Raw genomic sequence first — 23,418 nt, forward strand, 5'->3', positions numbered from 1 at the left:
GTTGCACCAGGTGTGCTTGACCTAGACAATGTTAATTACAGACTCAATGACACTTTACTGACTGTTACAGACGAGGAACAGGACTTGGGAATTATTATTTCAGATGATTTAAAACTTAGTAAACAATGTAGTAAGGCAGCGAGTAAGGCTAGCAGAATGCTTGGATGTATTGGTAGAGGTATTTGCAGCAGAAATAGTAAGGTTCTTATGCCACTTTATAGATCATTAGTTAGGCCTCATCTTGAGTATTGTGTGCAGTTCTGGAGGCCATATCTTCAGAAGGATATTAACAAACTTGAATCTGTGCAAAGGAGGGCTACCAAAATGGTACATGGTCTAAAAAATAAAACTTACCAGGATAGGCTCATTGACCTAAATATGTATAGCTTAGAGGAGAGAAGGGAAAGAGGTGATATGATAGCAACTTTCAAGTACGTTAAAGGGCTTAGTAAAACTGAGGCTGTGGGTATTTTACATAAAATGGAAAATTCAAGAACAAGGGGTCATGAGCTCAAGCTAAAGGGTAGTAGATTCAGGAGTAATTTGAGGAAGCACTTCTTTACAGAAAGAGTGATTGATTTATGGAATAAACTTCCTCAAGAGGTAGTAGCAACAAACACTGTGGGGGACTTTAAAAATGCATGGGACAAGCATAGGGCTATCCTACGAACTAGATAAGTTTATACTGTTAGGTAAGGTGGGGCAGACTTGCTGGGCCTATGGCTCTTATCTGCCATCAATATCTATGTTTCTATGTTTCTATGTTTCTATGAAATAACAGAACTGGCTAGGTTTTTTTGAGTGTGCCCTTTGTGAAGGGTGATGATCTCTTATCTTTACTTTTTGGACCATTCTTTTTCTAACATGCAGTTAAACGTGACGTCAAAAGAATGGTCCAAAAAGTAAAGATAAGAGATCATCACCCTTCACAAAGAAGGAACAGGATACAAAAAGATAGCAAAGGCACTGAATGTTCCTAGAGACACAGTCGGAAGCATAGTTTGCAAGTTCAAAGTTAAAGTAACAGTGGTTACACTACCTGGATGGGGCAGAAAAAGGAAGCTGCAACCAGATTTCTGAGAAGGCAGGTAGAGAAAAACCCTCAAGTGACTTTAAAAGACCTGCAGCAAGACTTGGTGGTAATAGGCACTGAGGTTTCAGTTTGCACAGTAAGGTGCATACTAAACACAGAGGGCTATAGCGAATCATGTCTGCCCTGCATTGTTAAATGCCGAGCGCTTACGCTGTTGGCATTTAACATTGTACAAGCATTTCACAAGAAATGCTTGTGCATTGCCGCCCTCTGCACATTTGCGGCCAATCGGCGCTAGCAGGGGGTGTCAATCATCCCTATAGTATCCGATCGGGATGATTGCAGCCCGCCTCCTAAAATGTGGCGGACGATTTAAAAAGCAGTGGTCTTAAGACCGCTGCTTCTTAACTCCTGTTTCCAGCACGGATAAAGCAGCATCCGCTGCTTAGTAAATATACTCCTATCTATCTAGATATCTCTTCAACAAAGAATAACATGACAACAATGCAAATTTGATAATAGATGTAAATTGGAAACTTTTTAAAAATTGTATTCTTTATCTGAGTCATACAATAAAAATTTGTGTTTCATGTCCCTTTAAAGGAACATTGTACTCAATAAGTTTTTGATCACCAATATAAAAGAGCAGCATTCAAATGTCAAAATCATTATTGTGTCTGAAAATGTGTAACGTAAATTTCGCTTAAATTTAATTTGAAACTTATCAGCTGCACTTCCTACTAATGCTCAGTTGGTGATAGGTGCTTACTGCTATTGCTCATGTTTAATTGATACTATTTAACTTTATTGATAGAATATTAATAGTACAATATCCAGTGGTATTTAACATAATGAGCACTACAGTACAGACTCTAGTTGTTCACTCTATGTTTTCCATATTGCTCGCACTTTCTGTGAATCTGTCAAGTTTTGCAGCTCATATCATCTTGGAAATTTAATTTATGTGTATTTTAGATTGAAGGGAGGTTGCCTGTGTATTAATTTATATTGAAGATAGAACTTACAATGTTCCATATATCAGAACTGGCTATAATATACCTGGATTGAGCTGTTACTCTACTTTTATAATAATAAGGTATAATAATATGGTACTGATAGACAACTGAACCTGAGATTTGAAGGTTTTATTTACTAGCCACATTTAAAAGGACAGCGGTTATTGTATATTTGACAGCTAAGAATCTAATTCTCAGTTTTCATTAGCACTATCAGGAACTGCAAGGAGTACAATTATTTGATTTCTTCTATATTTTTACACAATAGAGGTTTAACAATAGTGATGGTAGACCATCTATAGTTGTCTAAAAGTTTTCTAAAGGGATTAACTGATTAAGTCTGTGAATGTTGTGATGTATAGGGGCATATCTATCAAGCTCCGTATGGAGCTTGATGCCCCGTGTTTCTGGCGAGCCTTCAGACTCGCGAGAAACACAAGTTATGGAGCAGCGGTCTCAAGACCACTGCTCCATAACCTGTCCGCCTGCTCTGAGGAGGCCGACAGAGATCGCCACAATTCAACCCGATCGAGTACGATCGGATTGATTGACAACCCCCTGCTGGCGGCCAATTGGCCGCAAATCTGCAGGGGGCGGCGTTGCACCAGCAGCTCACAAGAGCTGCTGGTGCAATGCTGAATACGGAGAGCGTATTGCTCTCCGCATTCAGCGAGGTCTGTCGGACCTGATTCACACTGTCGGATCAGGTCCGACAGACCTTTGTTAAATAGGCCTCATAGTCTGTTGTTAGTTATAGCTGATATATTTCCTTTTTTGGTTCCCCACTTCCTGCTACTTCCTGTTTAGTTCCTCACTTCCTGTTGTCCTGTTGTGGGATGTTTCTGAGGTAAAAAGGCTGCTGAAGCAAACAGTGGCCTAGATTTAGAGTTTTGCGGCCAAAGGGGTGCGTTAGCTACGCATGCTTTTTTCTGGCCGCACCTTTTAAATACCGCTGGTATTTAGAGTTCACAGAATGGCTGCGTTAGGCTCCAAAAAAGGAGCGTAGAGCATATTTACCGCAACTTCAACTCTCGATACTAGCAGTGCTTACGGACGCGGCCAGCTTCAAAAACGTGCTTGTGCACGATTCCCCCATAGGAAACAATGGGGCTGTTTGAGCTGAAAAAAAAACCTAACACCTGCAAAAAAGCCGCGTTCAGCTCCTAACGCAGCCCCATTGTTTGCTATGGGGAAACACTTCCTACGTCTGCACCTAACACTCTAACATGTACCCCGAGTCTAAACACCCCTAACCTTACACTTATTAACCCCTATTCTGCCGCCCCCGCTATCGCTGACCCCTGCATATTTTTTAACCCCTAATCTGCCGCTCCGTAAACCGCCGCTACTTACATTATCCCTATGTACCCCTAATCTGCTGCCCCTAACACCGCCGACCCCTATATTATATTTATTAACCCCTAATCTGCCCCCCACAACGTCGCCTCCACCTGCCTACACTTATTAACCCCTAATCTGCCGAGCGGACCGCACCGCTATTATAATAAAGTTATTAACCCCTAATCCGCCTCACTCCCGCCTCAATAACCCTATAAGAAATAGTATTAACCCCTAATCTGCCCTCTCTAACATCGCCGACACCTAACTTCAAACATTAACCCCTAATCTGCCGACTGGAGATCACCGCTATTCTAATAAATGTATTAACCCCTAATGCTAAGTCTAACCCTAACACTAACACCCCCCTAAGTTAAATATAATTTAAATCTAACGAAATATATTAACTCTTATTAAATAAATTATTCCTATTTAAAGCTAAATACTTACCTGTAAAATAAATCCTAATATAGCTACAATATAAATTATAATTATATTATAGCTATTTTAGGATTTATATTTATTTTACAGGTAACTTTGTATTTATTTTAACCAGGTACAATAGTTATTAAATAGTTAAGAACTATTTAATAGCTAAAATAGTTAAAATAATTACAAAATTACCTGTAAAATAAATCCTAACCTAAATTACAATTAAACCTAACACTACACTATCAATAAATTAACTAAATAAAATACCTACAATTATCTACAATTAAACCTAACACTACACTATCAATAAATTAATTAAATACAATTCCTACAAATAAATACAATTAAATAAACTAACTAAAGTACAAAAAATAAAAAAGAACTAAGTTACAAAAAATAAAAAAATATTTACAAACATTAGAAATAAATTACAACAATTTTAAACTAATTACACCTACTCTAAGCCCCCTAATAAAATAACAAAGACCCCCAAAATAAAAAAATGCCCTACCCTATTCTAAATTACAAAAGTTCAAAGCTCTTTTACGTTACCAGCCCTTAAAAGGGCCCTTTGCGGGGCATGCCCCAAAGAATTCAGCTCTTTTGCCTGTAAAAAAAAACATACAATACCCCCCCAACATTACAACCCACCACCCACATACCCCTAATCTAACCCAAACCCCCCTTAAATAAACCTAACACTAAGCCCCTGAAGATCTTCCTACCTTGTGTTCACCTCGCCGGGTTCACCGATCGGTCCAGAAGAGGGTCCGAAGTCTTGATCCAAGCCCAAGCGGGGGGCTGAAGAGTGACGTCCATCCTCGGGCTGAAGTCTGGATCCAAGCGGCGGCTGAAGAAATCCATCATCGGGATGAAGTCAGAAGTCCATCATCGGGATGAAGTCTTCTATCAAGCCGCATCTTCAATCTTCTTTCTTCCGGAGCGGAGCAGAGCCATCTTCTTCCCAGCAGACGCGGATCCAACCTCTTCAAGCGACGCCTACTAGCCGAATGATGGTTCCTTTAAGGGACTTCATCCAAGATGGCGTCCCTCGAATTCCGATTGGCTGATAGGATTCTATCAGCCAATCGGAATTAAGGTAGGAAAATTCTGATTGGCTGATGGAATCAGCCAATCAGAATCAAGTTCAATCCGATTGGCTGATCCAATCAGCCAATCAGATTGAGCTCACATTCTATTGGCTGTTCCGATCAGCCAATAGACTCTGCAAAATGAGCTCCTCTCAGCTCAATGACTATCTACGCAATGAGATTTCTCGCCATTGAGCGTGAGGAGCCTCATCAAGCCGCAGCGTCATCACCTGACTGTAGTGATGACCGTTAGCACCACCTCTCAGCTCACTCACACTGTCTATTGCACAGGCTGAGCTGTGCGATTAAGACAGTATAGGGATGGGTTGGGAGGCGGAGCAGGCTGCAGGGAAATATAGTAAGAGCACTATAATGACAGGCATCAGGATAACCGCACGTTCGGTTAAATAAAAAAAATAAAAAAGATACAAACATTTATTTTTATTTTTTTTAAAAAGACTTTGGTTTTTATTTTTTTTGGGCTATAAATTAAATATAATTTTTCTAATAGGGGGCTAATGGAAAAATTATATTTTATTCAAAGTTTTTTTATATTTTATTCAAAGTTTATATTTTATTCAGCCAATCAGATTGAGCTCACATTCTATTGGCTATTCCGATCAGCCAATAGAATGCAAGCTCAATCTGATTGGCTGATTGGATCAGCCAATCGGATTGAACTTGATTCTGATTGGCTGATTCCATCAGCCAATCAGAATTTTCCTACCTTAATTCCGATTGGCTGATAGAATCCTATCAGCCAATCGGAATTCGAGGGACGCCATCTTGGATGACGTCCCTTAAAGGAACCGTCATTCGGCTAGTAGGCGTCGCTAGAAGAGGTTGGATCCGCGTCCGCTGGGAAGAAGATGGCTCCGCTCCGCTCCGGAAGAAAGAAGATTGAAGATGCGGCTTGATAGAAGACTTCATCCCGATGATGGACTTCCGACTTCATCCCGATGATGGATTTCTTCAGCCGCCGCTTGGATCCAGACTTCAGCCCGAGGATGGACGTCACTCTTCAGCCCCCCGCTTGGGCTTGGATCAAGACTTCGGACCCTCTTCTGGACCGATCGGTGAACCCGGCGAGGTGAACACAAGGTAGGAAGATCTTCAGGGGCTTAGTGTTAGGTTTATTTAAGGGGGGTTTGGGTTAGATTAGGGGTATGTGGGTGGTGGGTTGTAATGTTGGGGGGGGTATTGTATGTTTTTTTTTACAGGCAAAAGAGCTGAATTCTTTGGGGCATGCCCCGCAAAGGGCCCTTTTAAGGGCTGGTAAGGTAAAAGAGCTTTGAACTTTTGTAATTTAGAATAGGGTAGGGCATTTTTTTATTTTGGGGGTCTTTGTTATTTTATTAGGGGGCTTAGAGTAGGTGTAATTAGTTTAAAATTGTTGTAATTTATTTCTAATGTTTGTAAATATTTTTTTATTTTTTGTAACTTAGTTCTTTTTTATTTTTTGTACTTTAGTTAGTTTATTTAATTGTATTTATTTGTAGGAATTGTATTTAATTTATTTATTGATAGTGTAGTGTTAGGTTTAATTGTAGATAATTGTAGGTATTTTATTTAATTAATTTATTGATAGTGTAGTGTTAGGTTTAATTGTAACTTAGGTTAGGATTTATTTTACAGGTAATTTTGTAATTATTTTAACTAGGTAACTATTAAATAGTTATTAACTATTTAATAGCTATTGTACCTGGTTAAAATAATTACAAAGTTGCCTGTAAAATAAATATTAATCCTAAAATAGCTACAATATAATTATAATTTATATTGTAGCTATATTAGGGTTTATTTTACAGGTAAGTATTTAGCTTTAAATAGGAATAAGTTATTTAATAAGAGTTAATTTATTTCGTTAGAATAAAATTATATTTAACTTAGGGGGGTGTTAGGGTTAGGGTTAGAATTAGCTTTAGGGGTTAAAAATTTTATTAGAGTAGCGGCGAGCTCAGATTAGGGGTTAATACTTGAAGTTAGGTGTCGGCGATGTTAGGGAGGGCAGATTAGGGGTTAATACTATTTATTATAGGGTTATTGAGGCGGGAGTGAGGCGGATTAGGGGTTAATAACTTTATTATAGTAGCGGCGCGGTCCGGTCGGCAGATTATGGGTTAATAAGTGTAGGCAGGTGGAGGCGACATTGTGGGGGGCAGATTAGGGGTTAATAAATATTATGTAGGTGTCGGCGGTGTTAGGGGCAGCAGATTAGGGGTACATAAGTATAATGTAGCTTGCGGCGGCGTGCGGACGGCAGATTAGGGGTTAAAAAATTTTAATAGAGTGGCGGCGATGTGGGGGGACCTCGGTTTAGGGGTACATAGGTAGTTTATGGGTGTTAGTGTACTTTAGAGCACAGTAGTTAAGAGCTTTATAAACCGGCGTTAGCCCAGAAAGCTCTTAACTACTGACTTTTTTCTGCGGCTGGAGTTTGGTCGTTAGATTTCTAACTCTCACTCCAGCCACGACTCTAAATACCGGCGTTAGAAAGATCCCATTGAAAAGATAGGATACGCAATTGACGTAAGGGGATCTGCGGTATGGAAAAGTCGCGGCTGGAAAGTGAGCGTTAGACCCTTTTCTGACTGACTCCAAATACCGGTGGTAGCCCAAAACCAGCGTTAGGAGCCTCTAACGCTGGTTTTCACAGCTACCGCCCAACTCTAAATCTAGGCCAGTGTGTAATAAGGCAGCAATATGAAGAAACGGTTGCATTTGTATTAATAAAGTACTTGTTAACACAGAATTAAAGTGACTGTTATATACATGTCAGAGCTGTAACATCAGGAACTTAGACACATACACTGAACATCACCAATGGTTTATTTTAATTGAGCCCTAATAGAGACTTATATTTTGGCTAGAAATGTTCCTCCCTTCTTGGTGATGTTCCTCCCTTCTTGGTGATAGAGAGGGCTATTTATTCATAGGAAACATGGTATATAATGGAGGTTATACTAACTTTCTAGTTAATTGTATTGTATATTGCTGCTTTTGTTGAGCTTAGTTTCCATCACTGGGAAAAGGCCAATACAATTCTAATTCATAAAGAAATCATGCACTTTGTTAGCATAAAGGCAGTCCAGGAATAAGCCACTTGAAAACTCTGAAAAACAAACAAATGTTGAAGATGATTCTTGGGGTGCCTGTCTATTGAATATGTGGAAATTGGTCCATAGATTCGGATTAGTGTTGGCAGCCTTTATATCAGACGTGCGTCTTATAGAAAGTATAGGGCATCCATATTTCTTATGAGCTTTTGCCAGTGGAGGCTCCTCCATATGTGAACAGCCCAAATGAAGGGGAAAAAAAAACTTTGAATAAAATATAAAAAAACTTTGAATAAAATATAATTTTTCCATTAGCCCCCTATTAGAAAAATTATATTTAATTTATAGCCCCAAAAAAATAAAAACCAAAGTCTTTTTAAAAAAAATAAAAATAAATGTTTGTATCTTTTTTATTTTTTTTATTTAACTGAACGTGCGGTTATCCTGATGCCTGTCATTATAGTGCTGTCATTATAGTGCTCTTACTATATTTCCCTGCAGCCTGCTCCGCCTCCCAACCCATCCCTATACTGTCTTAATCGCACAGCTCAGCCTGTGCAATAGACAGTGTGAGTGAGCTGAGAGGTGGTGCTAACGGTCATCACTACAGTCAGGTGATGACGCTGCGGCTTGATGAGGCTCCTCACGCTCAATGGCGAGAAATCTCATTGCGTAGATAGTCATTGAGCTGAGAGGAGCTCATTTTGCAGAGTCTCAGTGACCTGGTAAAGTTGGAAGTTGGTGTCGTGAGCACTGACCGTGTGTGTACTTAGTCAGACTCAGACTGTTAGAGAAGTTAAAACAGAAGAAGTTGAGGCGTGGCTGGACACTAGTGGGCACTGGGTGGTGGTAGTCTGGTAGAAGAACTTAGAGAAGTTAAAACAGTTTACCCTAGAGAGAGAAAGAGTAGAGTAGGGACTGGACTCAGTAAGAAAGAAATAATAATAATGAATAATGAATCAATAAAAAATAATGTTTGAGAGTTACTGAAGTTCTTACTAAATTTTAAAAGTCATAAGGCTCAGCATATTAATTCATTTTAGATAGAGAGAGAGAGGCTGAGCAGCAGACTATAGACTAGTTTAAACTTTTAATTACTAGTTAGTTAACCATTGACGGCTGTCACGGCTGCTGCCCGGCCTGCTGTAATTATAAATTATTACTAGTTAAAAGTATTTTATTTTTTAAATTATAAGCAGATTGCAGAGTTGATCAAACAATTAAATTTAATTTTAAAAAAATTAGTTAACTGCTGCAGATAGACAGTAAACCTGCATATTTTAACTTTTTAATTTATCCTATAGCCCTTACCTACATACATACTACACATACATACACATACATACACATACATACACATTCAGATTATTTATAGATTACCACTAACTGAACCAGATTGAACCTGAGATCTCCCATATTCTTAAACTAAACTGGATTAAAAATAATTTTATATATATATATATATATATATATATATATATATATATATATTAAAAAAGAAAAACAGGGGGGCATGACCAAGCCGCAGCCATGTTCAGACGCATTACTACAGAGCTCTGATTTTGACTTGAAGAACCAGCGTTTTTTTCTAAATATATCTACATCTTTAGGCATAATAATTTTGTCTGCCTCACGAGGATTCAATCCTGATTCCAGAGATACCACTTTTATAGTGACTCTTTCAAGCAGAAGATTTTGTTATGATCGCTTAAGACGGACTGCTGCGGCCCACTTCACAGAATCATCTACCCCCCCCCCCTCTCCTGGATTGAGGGCTTGCCGGGCAGAGTGGTACCTAGTTATTCAGTATACTAAAGGTTGAAGCAATTCTTAAGCGGATATTACCTTAACTACCTACACATGGAGGAGGACTTTTCCATTCAGATACAAGCGCTTCTTGAGGATTTGGAATATCGGATGTGCCGTGGTTATGAGGATCTCTCTAACATTATAAAAACTGTGAGAGAAAAGGGATCTGAGGGAGCGATCAAGATGGCGGATAGCAAGGACACCGCAAACATCAGTGCATACTCTACCCCTCCTACGGCAGAGCTCGCGCTAGGGATAAGAGAGCTACCGATTCCTCTGCTTCATTAGAGAACCGATGTTCCCCTGTACTCAACTTCGACGCTGCACCTCCGTTTGGTCTACGGTCTTACCTGTGGAGTTCCTCTCAGCCGAAGCCCGTGGGAGAACGGCCAGTCACCGAGTGCAGGCTGAGACTTCAGATGGAGAATGGAGGAGCATGGAACAGCCTCCTGAAGCACAGAGGGAGCAAAGAAATGCTCATAGCCACATGTGTAGTGCGGGAGCTGCTACACTCACAAAAGATTATTTACCCTCTTGCATTCCTTTTGTTTTACGGCCAAGGGATCCTACCTGACATGTGGTCTCCCTACATTTTGTCTGGCTTCCTATCCTACCATGCCTCCATCTTTACTCAATTACTAAAGAGAGGGGTTGGTTGACTGTCCTGCCACTACTAACTGTTTACTTTGAGGTACTTGTTCACCCTCCTGTTATGCTCTTAAATACCACTCAGCTTTAACCTCATTTTGAAATAGAACCATTGACTCTTTGTCTGTTTATTCTTAATAACGTTGTATTAGTTATACATATCCTCTTTCTTATGTTGTTACCCATTTCTATATGTATTTATGCTCCACAGTTCCTGTGACTGACTATAGAGTTATTTATAGATACCCAATAAGGATCATACCCAGATTTCCATATCCTAGACATACCTGATATATGTATTGTTTCTACTAAAAGAATCCTGCTTACTACAATTGGATCCATATTAAGGAGGCTTTATACCCTATGCTGCAATCCCTATGTATCTTTGTATGTCCACTATCTCTCATACAACTATATAAACTAGCATCGCTAGCTATTTTACTAGTGCAAAGTATCCTTCTCACTTATATCAAGCTAACCACCAGAAGTCTCAGACATAATACGCAACGCCCATACCATACCTGAGCACCTAGTTTCCTAAAGCTTATACATTCTAACCATGGTAAGATAGAAATGCTTGTACTTCCATATTTATCAAGTAAGGGGATCTTTCTCTTCACTAATTTCCTAACCTCCTCTACCATAGTATTTATCAACCCTAAACCCAATTAGCTTAAACTAACCTAAATTATCTTATTCACCTTCATGTTGGTTTTGGAGCTGTCACATAGTATACTTATCCACTTATTAATATATCAGCTGGAGCTACTTACTGTTGTATGGATGAGTGGTTGTTAGTGTATCTACTAATTTGTCTCCCAGATTCACTTCTATGTATATTTATTTTACATCGGTTTTTATAGTAATCCACTTACCTTAACATATAGGCACCTAATTAACCTTTGCATACCTTAACTACTTATCATTATCTACAAAATTCATGGTTATATCCTCCCCTAAATCTATATACACTGGCAAATCTATATATTTGCATATATCCACCTACTGAAGTCCAAGAAATTAAGACCTGAACGTAGTTTAGAGGAGCCTAAAGGCTTGATTTTGTCCAGCTTATCTATTATCATGTTAATCTGATCACTATATACGCTGACAAAATATATACTACAAGGTAAATAACAGGTTATAGCTATATTAATCCTCTATGGACCTAAGTTTAATTGAAGGGAGTAAACCAACTCACATATCCCACGGCTAAGGCAAATACAGATTTACTAACTTAACTCCTGTGAGATATGAACATTGATATTTATATATAGTGACATAACTCCCCCGGTTAGGATAAGACTCAAGATCTCTATATAACCTCAACCATTAAGGGTATTCTTGCTTCCCAGAAAATATCTAAACTGAAACAAGGACACGCCCTCCCCCCACACACCCCTATCACAGAAACGGCTTATGCCCGTTGTACCCCTTCCCTCAATATTTTACACAACATTCAGCTTCTCATACACTTATATATCCATATGATTACCCTAAGTAACTACCAGATGTCATAACATTTGCGATAACATTGGTCTGAGAGTGGCCGTCACACTAGTTACGGTACTTCATATTTGTATCTTTATGAGAAAAAGGAGGTTTCATTCATGCTTGTCTAGTTTCCTTTTCTAAGGTTATTTATGTTTTAGACATCTTATGTTACAAAGAGAGTTTACTTTAATAATCCTCATACACAGGTAGCCACCAACTTTGTTACATCTTACGTAATAGGGTGTTGCGCAGTATAAAAGTTGTATTTACCCAGTTCCATACCTTTTCATGACTTGACCATTATACTGTTAAGTACAAAGAAAACATATGCCTGTGTGCTTCAATAACCTTCTTTTGAAAATCTATGGTATATTATGTATTGACTGGACAGCAAATTTTTGTATACTTCTTCTTTATGATGTACCTCAATACAAAAAGAAAGAAAAAGAAAAACAACTCACAGCACCATTTGTTAATACAGCAAGAAAAATCCACCCTAATCTGCAATTTTAAGTATATAGCAGACAGGGGGTGCCGGCCAATAGGATCTATAGAAATTAATTAAATAAAGAAATAGGTTCATAAGAACCAACAAGTCTATTATAGCCAGCACTGATTTGTAATGCCAAAATTAAGCAGAACTCCGAAAAAAGGGGGTAGTGAGACAGAGGGAGAAAAACACAAGGATTTAGAACCGTACTATATATGAACTTTTATTGAGTTACCGCTTTAAACCACAGTACCAAAAAATTCAACACAGAATGGCTAGTCATAAAAATCCCTATGTTAACATAACCATCCTGGGAGGTATAATGATATTACTACTAGTGTCCAACAAAATGTGCACATTTATTAGACCTCTTGAGAAAAAAACAGTTGAGATCATAAGATCAAGAACAAAAAAGTCCTCCTTGGGTGGATAGAATTGTATGGACATAGGAGATACTGGAAAAATAGAGGGAGCTGTTGATCTTCGTAATACTCCTGTGACGCTGAGAACTCATTTCAACATTCCGCATTTATTTAAGCAAAGTCCCAATATTAGATAGTGTCATTGCAACCAGATCACTAGGATGATAAGGGCAAAAGTCCCAGTAATTCAGCTTTAAGAAGGCTTACGGATACCTGTATCAGGCTCTTTCACATACCTGACCCATTGTAAGTAGGAGTGGACTAAGCGCTAATAGATATTTGGTCTTAAGCTTACTCACAGGTTAGTCTCCTAGCGGTCTAACAGAGGATGGAATACAATGAAAGGAGAGAGTAAGCGCTAGAAGCTTAAAAGGCACAGGACTGGATGATTGCTAAATACTATAAAATTGTTTTAAAAATGTTTAATACATATAATATATATAACAATACTGCAACAATGTAAAAAAGATTATGTGCATGGATCCATGACTGTAGCTTAAAAACATACAAACATTATATAGATATATAGAAATGTATAAAATAATGCTGTGTTCTAAAAGTAAACCAGACGTTAAACCAACTTGTGGTTGATAATGGTGATAAATGTGAATGATGGATAAAATCCAGTAGAATCACAATAAAAATCTAAAAATGTTCACAACAATGTTCACAACAAAGATAAAACCTGTAATGTGGTTTAAAAGAACGTAATCAAAAAGGTATGTGAGGTCCAAAAATTTTTTGGATAGTGCAAAAAATGAATATAAAATGAAAAATACGGTACATTCAAGAGTTTCTGATACAAAGTCAAATTGTGATGAATCCTCCAATGATGTTGTGAAGAAGTGCTAGGTGTAAAAGGTAAATCCAAAAACCAATGTCAATTATCAGGTGACCGAGTGGAACAGTAATTGGCCAATTGTATCAAATGTAAAAATTTAAAAATGATTGTAATAAATGTGATCACATAAAAAAGTTGAAAAAATGGGAGACAAAAAGAGAGGAAAAAAAGGGTGCAATGGTTATACAATATTTATCCAGATGAGTGTCCATGTGTTAGGTATCCATGATGGTAGACAAAACAAAAATGTGATAATAAATGGAAGTGTGAAAAAATAGTAAAAATAAAATATAAAAATTATATAAAAGATGTATTAAAAAATAAAAAAGGATAAAATGCAATGGAAAAAAAGAAAGAAACAATAGTGCAAAACTGTTTGTACACAGTAAAAGACAATTAAAAATAAGCTCACCAGTATGTCAACACGTTTCGGCCTGGATTAGGCCTTTCTCAAGACTAGTCCATTTTTTCAACTTTTTTATGTGATCACATTTGAATGTACCACATTTTTCATTTTATATTCATTTTTTGCACTATCCAAAAAATTTTTGGACCTCACATACCTTTTTGATCACGTTCTTTTAAACCACATCACAGGTTTTATCTTTGTTGTGAACATTGTTGTGAACATTTTTAGATTTTTATTGTGATTCTACTGGATTTTATCCATCATTCGCATTTATCACCATTATCAACCACGAGTTGGTTTAACGTCTGGTTTACTTTTAGAACACAGCATTATTTCTATATATCTGTATAATGTTTGTATGTTTTTAAGCTACAGTCATGGATCCATGCACATAATCTTTTTTACATTGTTGCAGTATTGTTATATATATTATATGTATTAACCATTTTTAAAACAATTTTATAGTATTTAGCAATCATCCAGTCCTGGGCCTCTCTCCTTTCATTACATACCTGACCCATCCTTGGACGGTCCGTACTGTACCTTTAAATTATCTAAAGACGCTGATGTTTGTTCCAGCTTGTCCCGCTGAATGTCCATTCAGCGGGACAAGCTGGAACAAACATCAGCGTCTTTAGATAATTTAAAGGTAATAAATGTGCACATTTTGTTGGACACTAGTAGTAATATTATTATACCTCCCAGGATGGTTATGTTAACATAGGGATTTTTATGACTAGCCATTCTGTGTTGAATTTTTTGGTACTGTGGTTTAAAGCGGTAACTCAATAAATGTTCATATATAGTACGGTTCTAAATCCTTGTGTTTTTCTCCCTCTGTCTCACTACCCCCTTTTTTTCGGAGTTCTGCTTCATTTTGGCATTACAAATCAGTGCTGGCTATAATAGACTTGTTGGTTCTTATGAACCTATTTCTTTATTTAATTCATATATGTATATATATATATATATATATATATATATATATATATATTGCTGTGGGGATATGGAACTCATTTTTTATTAATACATTTAAATAAGAATACAAATTAATCAATGAGAATAAACCCAACTTACTAATTAAAGAGACATAAAACTTCAAGTTGAAATGAACATGTAGGTATTTGAATTTTTTGTTTTGCAGTATACATGTTTTAGTGTTTTTATTCCACTATAAGCATATTTGCATATGCCCAACACACTCTCATTCACGTGCCATACCTGCTTAAAAAGCTGGCTGTGGTATGTATTTATTAGAGATGGTAAATAATGCGCTCTCAGCATTTGGTTACTAAGTAAAACCCAATTTTCCCTTTTGTGTGGCACCATAAGCTATTTTTTGCTTTCTGCAACATTTAGATTTTAGATCTATTTGGAGATTCTCACAAGGAAAAAAATTTGCTTACCTGATAAATTTCTTTCTTTCCGGGCATGGAGAGTCTACAACGTCATTCCAATTACTAGTGGGATATTCAACTCCTGGCCAGCAGGAGGAGGCAAAGAGCACCCCAGCAAATCTGGTAAGTGTAACTTCCCTTACCCATAATCCCCAGTCATTCAGCTGAATGAAAATGGAAAAAGAAGAAACACAAGGGGGAGAAGGTGCATGAGGTTTACTCAAAAAAACTGCAGAATTATAACTAAAAGAGAGGGCAGGGTCGTAAAGCCTCCATGCCCGGAAAGAAAGACATTTATCAGGTAAGCATACATTTTGTTTTCTTTCCTATGGCATGGAGAGTCCACAACGTCATTTCAATTACTAGTGGGAACCAATACCCAAGCTAGAGGACACAGAATGAACAGGGAGGGAGAACAAGGCAGGAGGACCTAAACAGAAGGCACCACCGCTTGAAGAACCTTTCTCCCAAAAGAGGACCATGTTGCCACCTTGCAAATTTGTTCCACAGAAGCTTCATTTTTGAAAGCCCAAGAGGAGGAGACAGCCTCCAGCAGTCCCATAAGCAAAATTAATCATACTTCTTAACCAGAGGGAAAGAGTAGTAGAAATGGCCTTCTGACCCTTACGCTTTCCAGAGAAAACAAACAACAGGGCACAAGATTCATGAAAATCTTTAGTAGCTTGTAGGAAAAATTTTAGAGCACGCACAACATCCAGGTTATGCAAAAGATGTTCCTTATGAGAAGAAGGATTAGGACAAAAAGAAGGAACAACAATATCCTGATTAATGGTTTGATCCTACCCCCTTAGGGAGAAACCCCAATTTAGTACGAAGGACCGCCTTATCTGCATGAAAAATAAGGTAGGAGGGAATCACACTGCAGAGCTGAAAGTTCAGAAACTCTGTGAGCAAGGAGAAACAAAACCTTCCACGATAACAACTTTATATTAACAATTTGCATCGCCTCAAACAGAGCCTGCTGCAAAACTTTAAGAAGTAGGTTAAGGCTCCAAGGAGAAGCAACAGGTTTAAACACGGGCCTGATTCTGACCAGGGACTGAACAAAAGCTTGAACAGCTGGTAAATCTGCCAGGCTTTGGTGCAAAAGAATAGACAGTGCAGAAAGCTGACCCTTCAGAGTACTGACTGACAAGCCTTTCTCCAGGCCATCCTGAAGAAAAGATAAAATCCGGGGAATCCTTACTCAGCTCCAGGAGAAACCCTTAGAGTCGCACCAAAAAAAGGTATTTACGCCATGCCTTATGGTAAATTCTGCGAGTAACAGGTTTACGAGCCTGAAGCATAGCCTCAATAACCGCTTCAGAAAAACCACGTCTAGACAGAACTAGAACTTTTAATTTCCAAGCAATCAGCTTCAGAGAATCCAGGTTTGGATGTAGGAATGGACCCTGAAGTAAAAGGTCCTTCCTCAGAGGCAAAAAAACCCTGAGAATAAAGAAACTCGCCAGAATCCTGTAACTAGAGCATGTGCCTAGTGTGAAATCTAAACTCATGAGTTTCATGGTTTGAGACTGATGCTCTACCAATTGCGTTAGCAAGGCTCAGGCAGAAACACACATTTTATGAGTTGATCAAAAAATCTGATATACAGGTTTTGAACCTGAGGTTAATAGACAGTTGTACTAACCACACGGTTAACACCAAGCTGAGATACAGATAATACTGTACAAATTAAAGAAAACCTTTAAGGAGAATTATTTCACACCTCATTTGAAAATATAAGACAAGTGTATTAAAAAGACCCTTAAACGCTACTAGGTGGCACCAAATAATTTGAAAATCAGGAAAACAAAAAAATGCACATAATGTATACTATCAACTCCACTATAAGAATGGATAGAAACTAGGTACAGTCAAGTAGACAAACTACAGACCCCAGAGTACACAGAATAACTTAATATAGACTGTGTTTGCACCCTTATATACTGTATAAAGAATTCCCTGAAAGAAATCCTATAACAAGGAAATAATGGACTGTCGTTGCACACACTTAAACAACACAAGAAAAAAGGGTCCAATAGGGAAATATGCAGAGGGAAGACTCTAAAAGATATACCGGAGCGTCAAACACCCCTAGTAATACCTAAAGTAAAGGGACCATTCCCCTGAGAGAGCCCGGCTCGATCTTAATATAAACAGGTATAGAGAACAAACAATCGTTCTTGATCCCATACAAAATAAACAACCCTGTACCGCTAATTGTTGATGTCACTAATATAAATGCGGGGGGAAAGATAACAGCCTCTCTTGAAGAACGCTGCAGACATGGCTCAAAACGATGCTGTGTATTTCCAATTAAAACCGTGCACCTTAAGAATTATCTCAGTGTAACCGGCTAGGATACTACAATGTCAGCCAGGCAGCTAAAAGATTTAGGCACTACTAAATTCGATAACTGCTCTCTACTAACGTAATAAGGCACCTCATGCCCTTACCTTACCCGGACATAAACTGAGGAGAGGAGTTCTATTGTGTAAAAAGCACAAAAAAAGGTTGTAGATCATTGTATCTGAGTGCAATATACAAAAAGATCGTACCTACATTAATTATTGTGTATATAGATGTCAGGGTTTTTCCCTGCTTTGTTTGCCATGTGCTGCTGGCAGCCATTTTACTCACCTCTCTTGCTGACTCTGGTGCATACTGTGTGATGCTGCTCATTTCCTGCACTTCCTTTTATGGCCAGACTGGTGTACATCAACCGTGTGAGAAAGGATGCAGTTCTCCTTGTTCCTGATTCCGACTCGTTTGACTACTCGCTTTGGCCCTTGACTTGGCTTGTCTGACTACCAGCTCTGGTTTTGATTGCTGGCTTGTTATTTGACTTGTGGACATTTTATTATTTTCTGCTATTAATAAAGGTGTGATTATTTTTGCACTTTTCGTCTCAGTCTTATTCCTGGCACCCTGACATTACGCAAGGGCCATGAATCCTGATGGTGCTAATAATCCACCTTTACCTGCCATAATTTCCAGGATGGATGAACAGGATCACCGCTTGGATCAATTTGCACTAGCCCTGCAAACTCAGCTGACTCGCACTGCACATTTGGACCAAAGTGTCCCGCAAGTTATGGCTGCTCCTGTTTCTGCTGCTGCACCTAGTCCTACCAGGAGCATGTCCAGTTCTGCACCTCTACCTCAGTGTTATGGAGGCGATCCTAATCAGTGCAGAGGGTTTTTGAACCAGGTGGGCATTTACTTTGAGATGTTACCTCAGGCGTTTCCCTCTGACAGAGCTAAGGTGGGATTTCTCATCTCGTTACTCTCTGACACAGCTCTTGCCTGGGCTAATCCCTTGTGGGAGACTAATAAACCTGTGATTTCAAATTACCCTGAATTTGTGGCCTCCTTTCGAAGGGTACTTGATGTTCCAGCTCGCTCCTCCTCTGCTTCTAAACGACTCATGTCCATTCAGTGGGGTACAAGATCTGTTGCTCAGTATGCCATTGAGTTCCGTATGCTTGCCGCAGAGGTAGGTTGGAACAATGAAGCCCTTGTTGCCGCCTTCTTTCATAGGCTCTCTGATGCGATTAAAGACAAAGTTGCTGCCAGAGATTTACCAGAAGATCTCGAGGCATTGGTGTCTTTTTTTATCCTAATTGACATCAGACTAAGTGAGAGGCCCTCTTTCAAGGAGCGCTTGCAGAAGCCTCCTGTTCCGTTGTCTCCTACGTGTTCATTCCCACACATGCCTCCCTCTCCTACCATGCCTCCTGGTCCCGAGTCACCAGGTACTGCTGAGCCGATGCAGTTGGGATTCTCGCGTCTCTCCACGGCAGAGAGGGCCTTTAGGAGGAGGATGGGGCTCTGCCTCTATTGTGGGTTACAGGGCCACCTTTTGAAGTCTTGTCCTACACGGCCGGGAAACGATCACACCTAAGGTCCTGTCGGGGGCAGACCTTGGGTGGTTTATCCTCGTCCCCGGAACCGCTAAAGGAGAAACCTTTGGTCACGGTTGCAGCGCCAAAAGTTCCAGGCTGATCGTAGGCATCTGCCCGCGCCTTCCTACCAGGATGGTGAGAGAGTTTGGCTGTCCTCCCGCAACTTGAATCTTCGTGTGCCTTCCAATAAACTGGCTCCCCGTTATGTTGGTCCTTTTCGAATACTCCGACGGGTCAATCCTGTGACCTACGCTCTTGACCTTCCTCCTGCAATGCGCATCTCCAATGTTTTTCATGTCTTCCTCTTGAAACCATTGGTTTGTAATCGGTTTACCACTGTGTTGCCTCGTCCCCGTCCTATCTTTGTTGACAACCATGAGGAGTATGAGGTTAGCAGCATTATTGACTCTCGTATGTCCAGGGGCCGTGTACAGTATTTGGTTCACTGGAGGAGCTAAGGTTCGGAGGAGCGTTCATGGGTTCCCTCCTCTGATGTTCATGCTCCCGCCCTCCTCCGTGCCTTCCATGCCCGTTTCCCCAATAAGCCTTTTGTACTCCCGCGAAGGAGGGGTCGTTGAGGGGAGGGTACTGTCAGGGTTTTTTCCCTGTTTTGTTTGCCATTTGCTGCTGGCAGTGATTTTACTCACCTCTCTTGCTGACTCTGGTGCATACTGTGTGATGCTGCTCATATCCTGCACTTCCTTTTATGGCCAGACTGGTGTACATCATCCTTGTGAGACAGGATGCAGTCTCAAAATTGTGATGTCATCACTTATTATTTAAAGGGCCTCTGTTCAGTATGCTTTGCCCTTGCGTTGTCTCAGACCTGTTTGTGAGAGCTCCTGTGTATTACCTGGCTGTCTGACATCCCTCATGTTTCCTGATCCCTGGCTTGTTCCTGACTCTGCTGTTCTCCTTGTTCCTGATTCCGGCTCGTCTGACTACTCGCTTTGGCTCCTGACTCGGCTCGTCTGACTACCAGCTCTGGTTTTGATTCCTGGCTTGTTATTTGACTTGTGGACATTTTATTATTTTTTCTATTAATAAAGGTGTGATTATTTTTGCACTTCTCGTCTCAGTCTGATTCCTGGCACCCTGACAAATACAAACCCTCTCTGAGGGTAACAGGTCCCACCCGGTCCCTGATTGTCTGTCCTCTCATGTGGAAAGAAATATATAATAAAGGACTTTCCCTCCAGGGTCTTCTGCTGTAGAGCAGTTACAGCTGCTGCAAGTCTGTCAGCCTCATACGGCCGCTGACAGGGACCTGAAAGTAAAAGAATGAACAGAGTAATCAACCCTGGCTTTCTATAATAGGGGTAGGATAAATGTTAGAAAAGAAGCAAGAAAAAGAAAAGAAGATTGACATGAACACAGCTTAGCCCCTAATCCTTGCTTGCAGGGAAAAGTACCCATAAAAGGATTAAATATCTTCAGACACCATCTTCACACATCCTCCATTGACAGAGGCAAAGAGAATGACTGGGGATTATGGTTAATGGAAGTTACACTTAACAGCTTTGCTGGGGTGCTCTTTGCCTCCTCCTTCTGGCCAGGAGTTGAATATCCCACTAGTAATTGGAATGACGTTGTGGATTCTCCATGCCATATGAAAGAAATTGTGTTTTACTTAAAGGAACATGAAACACAATTTTAAACAACTTTCTAATTTACTTCTATTATCTAATTTGTTTCATTCTCTTGGTATCATTTTTTAAAGGAGCAGCAATGCACTAATGGTTTCAAACCGAACTCATGGGTGCGCCAATCACAATCAATATACTGTATATATGCAGCTACCAATCAATAGCTAGAACCTAGGTTCTCTGCTGCTCTTGAGCTTGCCTAGATAAACCTTTCAGCAAAGGATAACAAGAGAAGGAAGCAAATTAAATAATAGAAGTAAATTGGAAAGTTGTTTAAAATTGTATTCTCTATCTGAATCATGAAAAAAAATTGGGTTTCATGTCCCTTTAATAAAAGTAATAGGGTAGTAATTCATAATCAACAGTTTAGTGTTCACAGCCTAAGTGTACATAAAGCACTTACGGCTAGATTTAGAGTTGGGCGGTAGCCGTCAAAACCAGCGTTAGAGGCTCCTAACGCTGGTTTTGGGCTACCGCTGGTATTTAGAATCAGTCATTAAAGGGTCTAACGCTCACTTTGCAGCCGCGACTTTTCCATACCGCAGATCCCCTTACGTCAATTGCGTATCCTATCTTTTCAATGGGATCTTTCTAACGCTGGTATTTAGAGTCGTGGCTGAAGTGAGCGTTAGAAATCTAACGACAAAACTCCAGCCGCAGAAAAAAGTCAGTAGTTAAGAGCTTTCTGGGCTAACGCCGGTTTATAAAGCTCTTAACTACTGTGCTCTAAAGTACACTAACACCCATAAACTACCTATGTACCCCAAAACCGAGGTCCCCCCACATCGCCGGCACTATATTTAAATTTTTTAACCCCTAATCTTCCGCTCCGTACACTGCCGCCAACTACGTTATCCCTATGTACCCCTAATCTGCTGCCCCTAACATCGCCGACCCCTATATTATATTTATTAACCCCTAATCTGCCCCCCACAACGTCGCCGCCAGCTACCTACACTTATTAACCCCTAATCTGCCGTCCGCACGCCGCCGCCAGCTACATTATAGCTATGTACCCCTAATCTGCTGCCCCTAACACCGCCGACCCCTATATTATATTTATTAACCCCTAATCTGCCCCCCTCAACGTCGCCTCCACCTGCCTACACTTATTAACCCCTAATCTGCCGAGCGGACCGCACCGCTACTATAATAAAGTTATTAACCCCTAATCCGCCTCACTCCCGCCTCAATAACCCTGTAATAAATAGTTTTAAACCCATAATCTGCCCTCCCTAACATCGCCGACACCTAACTTCAAGTATTAACCCCTAATCTGCCGATCGGAGCTCACCGCTACTCTAATAAATTTTTTAACCCCTAAAACTAATTTTAACCCTAACCCTAACACCCCCCTAAGTTAAATATAATTTTATTCTAACGAAATAAATTAACTCTTATTAAATAAATTATTCCTATTTAAATCTAAATACTTACCTGTAAAATAAACCCTAATATAGCTACAACATAAATTATAATTATATTATAGCTATTTTAGGATTAATATTTATTTTACAGTCAACTTTGTATTTATTTTAACCAGGTACAATAGCTATTAAATAGTTAAGAACTATTTAATAGCTAAAATAGTTAAAATAATTACAAAATTACCTGTAAAATAAATCCTAACCTAAGTTACAATTAAACCTAACACTACACTATCAATAAATTAATTAAATAAAATACCTACAATTATCTACAATTAAACCTAACACTACACTATCAATAAATTAATTAAATACAATATCTACAAATAAATACAATGAAATAAACTAACTAAAGTACAAAAAAAAAGAACTAAGTTACAAAAAATAAAAAAATATTTACAAACATTAGAAAAATATTACAACAATTTTAAACTAATTACACCTACTCTAGAATGCGAGCTCAATCTGATTGGCTGATTGGATCAGCCAATCGGATTGAACTTGATTCTGATTGGCTGATTCCATCAGCCAATCAGAATATTCCTACCTTAATTCCGATTGGCTGATAGAATCCTATCAGCCAATCGGAATTCGAGGGACGCCATCTTGGATGACGTCATTTAAAGGAACCGTCATTCGGCTAGTAGGCGTCGCTTGAAGAGGTTGGATCTGCGTCGGTTGAAAAGAAGATGGCTCCGCTCCAGAAGAAAGAAGATTGAAGATGCGGCTTGATAGAAGACTTCATCCCGATGATGGACTTCCGACTTCAGCCCGAGGATGGACGTCACTCTTCAGCCCCCCGCTTGGGCTTGGATCAAGACATCGGAGGCTCTTCTGGACAGATCGGGACCCGGTGAGGTGAAGATAAGGTAGGAAGATCTTCAGGGGCTTAGTGTTAGGTTTATTTAAGGGGGGTTTGGGTTAGATTAGGGGTATGTGGATGGTGGGTTGTAATGTTAGG

This window comes from Bombina bombina, chromosome 6 (assembly GCF_027579735.1).
Source record: "Bombina bombina isolate aBomBom1 chromosome 6, aBomBom1.pri, whole genome shotgun sequence".
NCBI lineage: Eukaryota > Metazoa > Chordata > Amphibia > Anura > Bombinatoridae > Bombina > Bombina bombina.